The sequence below is a fragment of the Camellia sinensis genome, chromosome 5 (genome assembly GCF_055761805.1).
Source record: "Camellia sinensis isolate YWXY chromosome 5, ASM5576180v1, whole genome shotgun sequence".
NCBI classification, from domain to species: domain Eukaryota; kingdom Viridiplantae; phylum Streptophyta; class Magnoliopsida; order Ericales; family Theaceae; genus Camellia; species Camellia sinensis.
Window position 1 is genome coordinate 202,185,848 of NC_138965.1, and position 11,667 is coordinate 202,197,514.

General features: G+C 35.7%; 1 long non-coding RNA gene across 1 annotated transcript; it reads left to right on the plus strand.

Annotated features, from left to right (window-relative positions):
- The first annotated feature begins 2,277 nt into the window (after nucleotides 1-2,277).
- LOC114312552 (uncharacterized) lies at nucleotides 2,278-6,211 on the plus strand. Its single transcript, XR_014329019.1, has 4 exons — nucleotides 2,278-2,633; nucleotides 3,173-3,329; nucleotides 5,774-5,888; nucleotides 5,981-6,211. It is a non-coding gene; the product is annotated as an uncharacterized LOC114312552 (long non-coding RNA).
- The last annotated feature ends 5,456 nt before the right edge of the window (nucleotides 6,212-11,667 follow it).

Genomic DNA, 11,667 nt, shown 5'->3' on the forward strand with positions numbered 1-11,667 from the left:
GGTTAATATCCTATCGCCAATAGTCGCTTTTCGCGATGGCAGCTACTGTCTCAAAAAGAGGAAAAAAAGTATAGTCTTTTTTTGGCCATAGCTTTTGTTGTGCCGTCGCTAATAGACACCAAATTAAAAAAAAAATGAAAAGTCATTCGTAGCTCGAAATTCTTCCGTCTCGAATGGCTTGACTGCCCAAAACGATGTTGTTTTGGGCAATGTTTTTTTTTTCTTTCTTTCGAACACAGACAGAGGGAAGAGAAGAGGAGAGAGAGAGAGAGAGAGAAGAGGGGAGAAGAGAAGAGGCAACAGAGAAAAAGGAGAAAAAATGATCGACGGTGATGGTGGCGGCGCAGGTGGATATCGCCGATCTTCTCTTTCAGACTTTGTTTTTTTTTTTTTCCTAAGTAGATCTGGATCTGGAAAAAAAAAATTGTTGATGATGATAATGTGTTGATGATGATGATGATGTTGTTGTTGATGATGATGATGATGATGATGATGTTGTTGTTGATGATGATGAAGATGTTGATGAAGATGTTCTCTTTCAGACTCTGTTTTCTCTTCTTTTTTTTTCCTAAGTAGATTTGGATCTGAAAAAAAAAAAAAATTGTTGATGATGATAATGTGTTGATGATGATGATGATGTTGATGAAGATGTTGTTGTTGATGAAGTTGTTGTTAATGATGATGATGTGTAGATGAAGATGTTGTCTAGCTCCCTCTTTGTGTTCTCCAGCTCCAGCTGTAGCTCCAGCTTCCTTTTCTCTATTCTTCTTCTTTTTCTTCTTCTTATTTTTCACTTTCATGTTCTTCATCTTCAAAAAAATGAGAAAGAAAAAGAAAAAAAAAACCAAAGCGTTGTCATTTTGGACTCGAACCATTCGAGCCTTCTAATTTTTGAGCTACAAAACGGGATTGGAAATTAAAAAAAAACCTCCTTTTTGTGAAGCCCTTGGTGCCCAAAATCCCTAAGGGTGCGTTTGTTTGGACGGACTGGATAAGAAGGGATTGTAATCCATCAGACTGTTAGTCCTGGGATACATTGTCCCTGGGCTATTTGGTCAGACTAGATTTGTATCCTATGTTTGTTTAGTCATGGGATTAGAGGTCTGGATTGGACTATTCTATTGAATCCCATGTTTGTTTGGGATATTATGGAGAAAGATAAATGTTCAAAAGACTATTTTGCCCTTTTGAATTATTTACTAAATAATAAGAATATTAAATCTAAATTATAAATTTTATTTAATTTGTTTACTATAACTTTTAAAATATTAAATAAATAGAATATTAATAAATATTACATAAATTTATTTTAATTTGTAATTGAGATGTTTAATTTTTTTTTTACTTTATTAAGTATAATTAATACCATGAATGCACCAAATATTAAATTTTTTTGACTTCATGCGTAATTCTAGTAGATCAAGACAAGGTAGCATACAGAGTAAAATTTTACTTTCATACAGAGTAAAGTTTTACTTTCATACAGAGTAAAATTTTACTTTTAGTTTCAGAATGTAAAATTTTACTTTTATACAGAGTAAAATTTTACTTTCATACAAAGTAAAATTTTACTTTTAGTTTCAGAATGTAAAATTTTACTTTTATACAGAGTAAAATTTTACTTTCATACAGAATAAAGTTTTACTTTCATACAGAGTAAAATTTGTTTAGCATGTGAAATTTGTAGGAAAGAATGGATGGTGTTGCTGCACATCAAATGTGGGAAAAAACAGAGCATGGATTTTCTTTGTATAAACAAAAAACAAAGCAAAAAAATAGATGGAATGTTATAGATCTAAACTAAATGGGTTTCTCTTTTGTATACTTGCCATCTACATAGATCCAAGGTAAAGATAAATAGCATGAAGTTGCTGAAAATTAATAGAATGAAGCTCAGCAAAAAATAAATAGAATGAGTTTCAAACCTGAATGAAGATCGGATGCAAAGGTTCAACAGATCGAAGATTCAAGATGAAATGAAGCTCTTGCTCCTACAGTGAAATGAATCTGCTGCAGTGAAAGCAAAATGAGAAAAGCTAAAAGAAAGATGAGAGGGTCAAAGATGTAATAAAGCTAGCCAATCCCATGGGATACATTATCCTATAGATTCTGTCCCAGGCCCTCCCCAAAGATACAATAAGCCAGTGAATTCCGGATTAATAGTTCGAAGGAATTATTAATCCGGACCAAAAAATCCATACCAAACAACGAACTATTAATCCTCAAAATTAATAGTCCAATCCATGAGTTATCTTTCAAAACAAACGAGGTGTAAATTTTTTCAAATCTCGGTGCCTCTGATTTTTCTTTTTCCCTCTATCTCATTTTCACGCTCATCTCTCTCTCTCTCTCCATCTGCATATTCCATCTTCGTGCGACTCAGATTCACTCCTATCCCGTCGGCAAGGGCTCAAATTTGTAGAGCATCAACGTCGAAGCCACCGTTGCTCATCTTAATGTCTCACAGGACCACATAGTGTCCGTCAATCTTCCACCGTCGCTAATCATCGCATGGCCACCACCGCTCACCATTGCCTCGACGACCACCACCGCTATTGATATCACCATCGCAAACCAGCAACCATTCTCTTCTTATCTCACAACACGATCCACCATCGGAGCACTACCCCCAAGTATGTCCTTTATCTCTCTATCTCTCTCCTTGTGTATCTTTGTATCTCTATCTCTGTCCCCCAATTTCGGCCTCTTGTGTTTTTTTGCACACCTTCAAGCAAACCCACCCCCAAATCGACCCACCCACCGCCATTGACGAATGATTGGAATTTTGAAGTTTTTTTTATGATATGATGATCTTGATTCATGGATTCAAAATATCAAATGGGGTTTATTAATCTTGTATTTTGGTTGTGTTTTTTTACAATGCTTCACACATGTTTGCATAAATTCCCCACTCAAACTATATATTATTTTTCTACTTCTCTAGTTTTTTTTTCTTCTTCTTCTTGTTTTGGCCTTGCGTTTTGTTTCCCACTCATATTTTCCTATCTATATATCGAGTTTTAGGCGAAATCCAATTTTTTAGCATATTGGAATTTGACATGGAAATGGTTTTTCTTTACTTTTAAGCTAAATTTTTGATAACCCACTTTCACACCTTCTGCACTTTCTGCTTCAGCAATCTGATTGTGGATGTCTCTTCTCTTCTTACTAGTGATTATTAGTTGTCCATGGTGCAAATTCCAATCACCGTCCTGAATATTTTCTCGCCATTATATCTCTATTTTGAACAACACCTCATGATCTGGATCGCCTATTCGATTGCCTCGAATCATCCATGATTTTCTCGAGCCTCACGTTCTCAATGTTAGGTAATTAAAGTAATGTTGTGCTTGATTTCATTTGTATTTTGCTATTATAAATTCGATTCTAGTTAGCTTTTTTGTTTCATTCTTTGCTAATTAGAAGTGTTATGATCTAATTAGACAAAAGATAAAGTTCTATTCTAGTTAGCATTTTTGTTTAATTCTTTGTTTGATCCTTAGACGGGAAAGTGTTATGATCTAATTAGACAAATTGACGTGTTTTCATTTTATGTTGATATTTGCATCTTAGTTCAGATTCAAAGATAATTCGATTCTTGTTATTTTTGTATTTATTTTTTAATTCTCTGCTAATTAGTTTTTGTTTGATCGTTAGATGGGAAGTGTTATGATTTAATTAGACAAATTGTTGTGCATTCGTTTCATGTTGATATATGCATCTTAGTTCAAATTCAATCTGCTTTCGCACGTCTGTTTGATCTTTTTATTATTATTATTATTTTTTATATAGCTTTTCCGGAAACCTTAGTGACTTTCAATGTGAAATTGCAATGCCTGTATGTACGCTGCATTTTGATAAATTAAGGTCTGTCATCAATCTCTATGACTCTGTCGATTTCATGTAATTATAATTTTTTTTTTTGGGGTTATATATGGTGTTTAAATTTCATTTAATTTGATTATCTTTCATTTATTTCTTTAGCACACTCCGATTATGCATAATGAGAATTTGGGATTAGGTTTTGGTCAGAGCAAAGTTTTTCTCGCATTCTTTTCTTTAATAGGCTTTTTCGGTACTTGGAAAGAAATTAACCTTTTGCCTTTTCTTTTCGGCTTTTGGTTTACTTTTCCACTATGTTTGGTTATTCAATTACAACTTAGAGATCAGATGTTTAAATTTGTTGCTTTTTATTTATTGTAGTATAGGAATGGGGAAAAAAAAAAGTGTTTGTTTCTACGTGGCATGCTTGAAGCCTTAATTTTGTTGCTATTCTCTTTGAAGAGAGTTTATGTGTTCATTTGCTTGTGTGGGGTTTGGAGATTTGTTCTTTCATTTGAAGAAAGATTGATAGGTTGTGTAGACATATGCTGGGAACTCATTTTTTGGAACTCGTTTTTTTGAGGGATCAAAAACTTAGGATAGTGACAGGCCTTTTTTACTCTTTTTTCATCCTTGCTTGGAAAAAATAGTTAAATAATATGGAACCATCAAATGCTGCATGACTGCATGTGTCATTTAGTGAACAACGATATTGTTTGGGTCTGGAGATATATGAAGCAAAGGAAGCCTTGGTTCCTGACAATTAGTTGGTGTTAAGACTAGAAGGTCGCCGTTAAAAGTGCAAGTGTTTCAGCTTTGTAAACGCAGGTTTTTTTTTTTTCCTTTTAAAAAGTTAGCCACCTCTCTAGGTGCAGTCCAATTTCTTTGTCAATACAGTGAGAAGGTTAGTTATGACATTTGCTTTGGTGATTGAATTAGCATAGGATTTGATGAACCGGACAAGTAATAAATAAATGCATCAGTTCAAAAGCATGAATGCAAGATGATTTGGTTGAAACTTATGAGAGGGTTCATGGGTTATTCGATATGATTAGTGGTCTCAGCAAGAGTTCATAGGTTATTCACCAGTAGACTGCAAAATATTGTTAGACAGTTGATAATGGATTATTTCGAAGGTCAATATGATCAAGTATGCAAGATGGATCTTGGGCAAGTGTGTTGGCTATATCAAATGCCTATGAGGGTCATTGCAATAAATAGTTGCTATAGCCTATATCAATTTGATGCGTTATAGAATTGAAACTAGTGTTGCAAAAAGGAGATTCTGTGATCGAAGGTCACACTTATTTTGAAGTATCAGCCTTGGAATGGGTGACGTGAACTCTTGTTATATTATTTATGGATAGTGCAGAAACATATTCAGCCATCACTATGAAAAACATGGTCCAAATACTATGTTTGATATTGATTAGAATCTCTAGGAGCTGGGTCCAAGATCCAGTCATGGTACATTTTACCAGCAAAAAGGATTTCAATTCAATTGAGAATGACTAGGGGTGTGTTAGGCTTGCTCAGTTGTTCTCTTTTGTATTCTGATAGTTGTATGTTGCAGAGCATGCAAAGAACGATAAATATGGAATTTCACATGGACCACCCTTTGGGTTTATAATCATATTCCTATTCATGGTCAAGTTGAGTGTTTTATTTATTTAATTATTATTTTTTATTATATTGTTTAGAATAGCGTTGAATAGATTTAATGTTTTTTATTAGATTTTTTGTAGTTAAAGTTATCTTTGTAATTTGTTGGACATGAGCGTTCATATTGTTATAGGTAAAATAGTTTTGTTTGGAGTTATATGGAAACCCAGTAACAGATTCCAGTCATTGTTTTTAGTTTAACCGGGTGGCAGTTCATTTCATTAAACTGTTGAACTCGTAATATTTGGTTCTACTTACCATCTGATGTAACTTGCAATGGATATAATAGGTATTCAAGGTCTCCTTCCCCCTATGCAGCACAGTCTCGATCTAGATCCAGGTCGATCATGGTCAAGACCAAGGGGCGGGTCCAGGTCTAGATCAAGGTCCAGGGGTCGTGGGAGGTATGTGATAACCCTGGCTTTCTTTTCTTGGTATGACTATTTTGTGTCTGGTGGTATGAAACACTTGTCTAAACCTATGAATGACTTGGCAGGAATGATGTTGGAAATCCTGGGAATACACTTTATGTGACTGGTTTAACCATTAGGGTGACAGAAAGAGAGCTTTAAGATCATTTCTCCAAAGAGGGAAAGGTTGGTTTATTTGGATAGTATGTGAAAAGTGGCTTTGCTGGAATTCTGAATCTACTGTATACCTTTTCTTTTGGATTTGAAATTTATTACATGATTGCAAAGAGTTATAGATTGTGTTTTTTTTGATACCAGAAGATTGATTTTCTTGTGTCTTTTTTTCTTTTTTTTCTTTTTTTTTGAGGACTTTTTCTCTTGGTTATTACACTAAAAAAAAAGTTACTCATTTTGATGGCACGAATATAAAAAGGAGTATTACTAAATACTAAGTTTTTAAATACTAGTCAATACGTATTGGTATTTGGGACTTTCAATACTTGATATTTATTAGTATATTGGCCAATAATTTTTGATACGGATTGATATTTAATTGTATTATTGACACGGATACATTACCATTATCACTATTTAAAACCATGCTACACACCCATTTTTCACACTTCATTTGTAGAACTCAAGGGCCTGCTGTGGGAAGAAAAAAACAAAACAAAACAAAACAAAATTCAATAGGAAAGAACAAAAGTTTTTCCACTAGTGTCCTAGAAATTTGCCTAGCTCAAAATTAACAACGAAATAGATTACCTCAAGTCCACTACATTTGAAATATCGAACTTTGTCAAACTTATCATTTTATTTAATTTGAGGCATTGCAAATTACACATACACAAACTAAAATGGAAACAAATAAAAACCTAATTGATTGATAATTGAATGGTTATTTTAACAGACATTATTATCCAATGAAGACTTGAATCGTGGTGACTTTCATTAATGGCATGGAGTTTCATCTAATTCCAAATTCTTCTTCTACAGAAAAAGATATCAAGAAATTATTTTTTATTTTTATTTCTCTCTAGTATAAAATTGTTGTCAAAAAATTTATACATTTGGCAAATACTAAGAACATTAGCTTAGTTGTCATTGAGAAAGTTTATGCAGCATGATTTTTTCTTTTTCTTTTTTGGTTTTATTAAGTTTTTTAGATTTTTACAGATTAAAAAAAAAAAAAAATCATACTATTTAAATCCTTCTTGACAAAGACGTCAATGTAAAAACATATAATATAATTTTTTTAAATTTTACTAAAAAATCCAAAAAAATAAATAAATAAATAAATAAATAAATAAATAAAATTGCAATTACCAAACATCCTATTAAAATTGAAAAATTACACTAATGACCCCTAGTGTCAATTTAGTAATTTTAAATTGTGATAAATTCAACCTTCAATTCTAGAATTGTTTTCAATCAAGGACAATCTTTGATGGAGGTTTCATTTTTGGACAAAAATTACTCACGTGTAGTGCGCATGAGCATTGTTAAGGGTAAACTTGTCTTTTTAAAACTCTTCCTCCTTTTCCTTCATTTTCTTCCCCATTTACAGTCACTCCTGCTAGCCTCTCTGCTACAATATCACCTAAAAAAACAACCGGCTTGCATTGGCCCCTACATTGTCTTTAAATCATTTAAAAAAAAAAAATCAAAATCAATTTCTAACTCAGATAATGTTAGAGGTGGTGGGTTCTGATGTGTGTGTTGAAAGAGTGTTTTTATTTTTTTGATTAGCATAGTAAAATAAAAGAGTGTTTGGAGAGAGGAGTGAAATCAATTAACACTGCAATCAATAAAAACACATCCTTACCAACACCATTCAAACCCATCCCCAACGTCACCACAAACCCACCACCAAATGTGTGTGAGAGAGATATTTTGTTGTGAACACCACTACCATGGCCACTCGGACCCCCAATGCCAACCTCTGCATTCGTGTCACGGGTTGCCTTGCAAAGTCAACTTTGTGACGTTTTGCTCGTGGTGGTGTGACCATTTTAGTGCTCAAGAGTGGCCCTTGGAAGTGCCTACGTGATGGGCATCGAGATTCCAAGTCAGTGGTTTGGTGCCTCAACGTGGCCCCAAGCAGCCCAAGGCATACATGCCACTATGCAGCCAGCAACACACCCAAGTAGCAAGGTTACAGCCCAAGCCGCAGATAGGCCACAACACAAGTCGTAACACAGGTCGCAGCCCACGCCAGTAGCCAGCCGCAGATAGGCCGCGGCTCAGGCTGCAGCCCAGTAGAGCAGCCAACAGTAGCAGCTAACAGCGCAGAGTTTTGACGCGCTGTTTAGACATCCAAATAAAGGAGTTTTGGGCTGAGATTTTAACTGGAAAGAGGTCTTGGGAGAAGTGTTTTCCTGACCAAGTTTCATGATTTTTCTCAATTTGTGAAATTTTTGAAAAATCATTATGACTCATCGGACATAGGACATGTTTCCTCTTGCTAGTTTGTCAAAGGCTTAACAAGCATATACAAGGGGGCATGGTGTGCTACCTACCTACCTCCCTGCCCAAGCTGGGCTTGAAGTGAGCAACCTTGGGGTAACTCAAGGGCGGGCTTCAGGCATCCAGAGGGGGGTCTAGAGTCTCCACGCAGGTTTAGGAGCCTCGTGGACGGTGCAAAAATGTAAGCACTGCGCATGCCTCCCCGGGCTCAAGGTTTAACATGTTGTTTCCATTATGCCACGCGTTATGGCATCTTTGGTGACTCGTTTTAGACCGAATGGGCTATTGAGGCACCACCAAAGGCCTTGTGTGCCAACTCAATGCTTGGTTTGGGCTCAACCTTGCACGTGGGGAACCCGTGGCTTAAGCTAAGTGGTTGGAAGGCAACATTGCATATGTGGGCTACTGAATGAAAGCATCAAGTTATGCATTGACTAAATCCATTGAGGGATGGCATTATGCTACAAGCAAGTTATGGATTGAGACGTTGCCTTACTCGAGTGGTACGTTGGTGCAACGCTAAGGTGCGCAATGGCCTTAGACGAAATCTAACACCCGTGTTAGCACGAGGACTATGCTGTGGGCAAGAGATTGACCGTCGGTGTCTAGTGGGCTATGCATGACCATGTAGCTCTCCGATATGCATCGATTGAGGCATGCTTGACCCTATGACACTTAGAGATGCTGTCAAAGACCCAACATGCTATGTTGGCTTGTCGGCTAAGTCGAGGGCCTTCGCTAGCACATTGTTGTGAGGCTAGGCACCTTGATGACATGACCTAAGTTGGGCAAGCACCTTGTTTGAGATAAGCTTGGCGCCATGGAGGGACTTATACCGTGCTTGGTGTACTTGAGGCGTTAGGCCTACTTGTGGCATCCGGGTGAAGACGGAGCTTCCTTATGGAGTTGTTCCGCTTGAGAAAGCATTGGGCCTGATGTTCAAAATGGGTGAGACCTTTAACACTTGATTTGTCGATGAGCTATGGTGAGCTTAAACTTGGTGGAGTTTGAGCACCACAAGGGTGAAAAATTGATCCGTTGCGCCTCTAAAGGAGTCGGCCCGTGACACTTCGCCACCCTATGCCAGCCTCTGGGAGTGTAATTGTGGGTTATGTGACACAGGAAGTTGGGGATTTGGGTTGTCAAGTTTGGGATACTAAAACTGAAACTTCGTTTGAAGATTTCTATTTGTTTGCAGGCTTATGGGTGAACAAAATCCATGTTATGTGGAGGAAGTTTCCATATGAGTTGATAAAGCAGAGGATTTGGAGAGAGGTGAGGTGCACCGGTGGTTTTATGGTGCCTGAGGTATTAGAGAGATCAATGGTGGTGCGGTCTAGGTGAAATGACAAGTTTACCCTCCAAAGAAAGCTCACATGCAAAGCAATTTCTGTCCAAAAACAGAACGAAGTTATCAATTGTCCTTAATGGAAATCATTTTCAAAATTCAAGATTAAATGTGTTTTAATTGAAAAGTTAATGATCAAATTGATATAATGAATAAATTGTAGGGACTACATGTGTAATTTGCCAGTATATTTTTTATCAATTGTGAATGTGTGATATTGAAATTAAGTTTGGCGTGGGTCTGTTTTGATGTGAACCAACATCAAGTGGCCCAGCGGTCGATGGCGTTACACATATCCTCTCTCATGGTTGTTGAACAAAAAGGGTGTCATTTTGTTTTGATTTTTACAGATAGTTAGGTTTTGGTGGACGCCCTTCATGGCAGGCAGATTAGGAAGTCAATATGGTTATATTAGATATAAAGAATCTTAGTTGTTCTTTTCATTTTCTAACTATCTCTAAGGTTGATCGGTAATTGAACCACCTCATCAACTTGCTCGGTCTGTTAATTGTTTCTACTGTGCTATAATATTTCTCTTTTCTCACCGAAAAAAAAAGTTTTAAATTATATTTAATCTTTGTTGGACTAGAACTCTAAATTTTATTTTGTTTTAATTTATTATAACATGTTCTATAAGTTTTTGTAGTTTTTCATAAATCTATAATTAGAGGTGGTTAACTCAGCCCAAACCCATTAACCCACCCAATTATATCCATTTAAAACTTATATAAACCTGCCCAAATTAATAAATGGGTTATTCACAGTTAACCCAATTAAAATTGAATTTACATGGATTGGACATAGATACTCATTTAAGCCTGTTTAAATGGACACCACTTCTATCGCTAATCCACTTGCACCACCGCCACTCCACCACCACCGCTACCTCCTCCACTACCACTACTCTGCTGCCATCACCATCGTCGACTCACCACCATAACTTTTGCCACCACCACCTCCTCTCCTCCACCACCAACATCATCATAAATAAATAAATAAATTATTTTTAAAGAATAAATAAATAAATAGATGAAGTAAATGGGTTAGTTGGGTTCATTTATCCAACTTGTATCCAATTCAACTCAATCCATTTAAGTCCATTTATTAAACGCGTGAGTTTGGATTGAGTTGTTTTAAATGCGTAACCCATTTTGACCTGCGCATACTCGTCCACCCTAATCCTGCTATAAAGACATGTGTATCATTGGATCTCACAAGTGTTTGTATAAATCAAAAAGTCCTAATAAATGGACATAAACACTTTTTGTCACAATTTTATGAATGTCGCTAAAAAGTTATAATTAGTGATGATTTTCCAAATTTGTCACTAAAAATGACAATTAGTGACGTTTTCTGTATTGAATTTTTCAAGCAGATATTAAAAACTAACAATTAGTAACACTTTTTATGAAAACACCGCTAAAAAAATAAAAAATAAAATTTTGTGGTAACTATTAAAAGTGAACATAATTTTTTAATGTATCAAGAAATGAAGAAAACTTATTAGTGCACTCATCTTCTTAATAGGATTTTTCAATCAATTTCCATTAAAAAGCTTGGTATTCCCTAGGTCTATTTAGGCTAGACTTGTGAGCCCAAGGTATTTAGTCAAAGCTTAGTACAACTTAATAAATTTAACCCACGTTATGTTCATTTTAGACAGAACCAGTGCAATATACATAATTAATTAAGCAATACTTAATCAATTAACAAAAATAGAAAAAATAAAACAAAACTGAGAATAATGGAGAATTCACATACTTGTTATTTTGAATGCTATCTGTGTGGGTAATTTTCTGACCACACTGCCCGCCTAGTAATCAGCTGGAGAGCACCGGCAGAATAGATGGCTTCAACAGACCTGTAACAAAAAGAAAAGGCTCCGGCGGTGGCTCTTCCACCTGGGGACATTCCGACGATCAAGTCAGTATATCTCTCAAAGATAATTAAGTGCTAAAC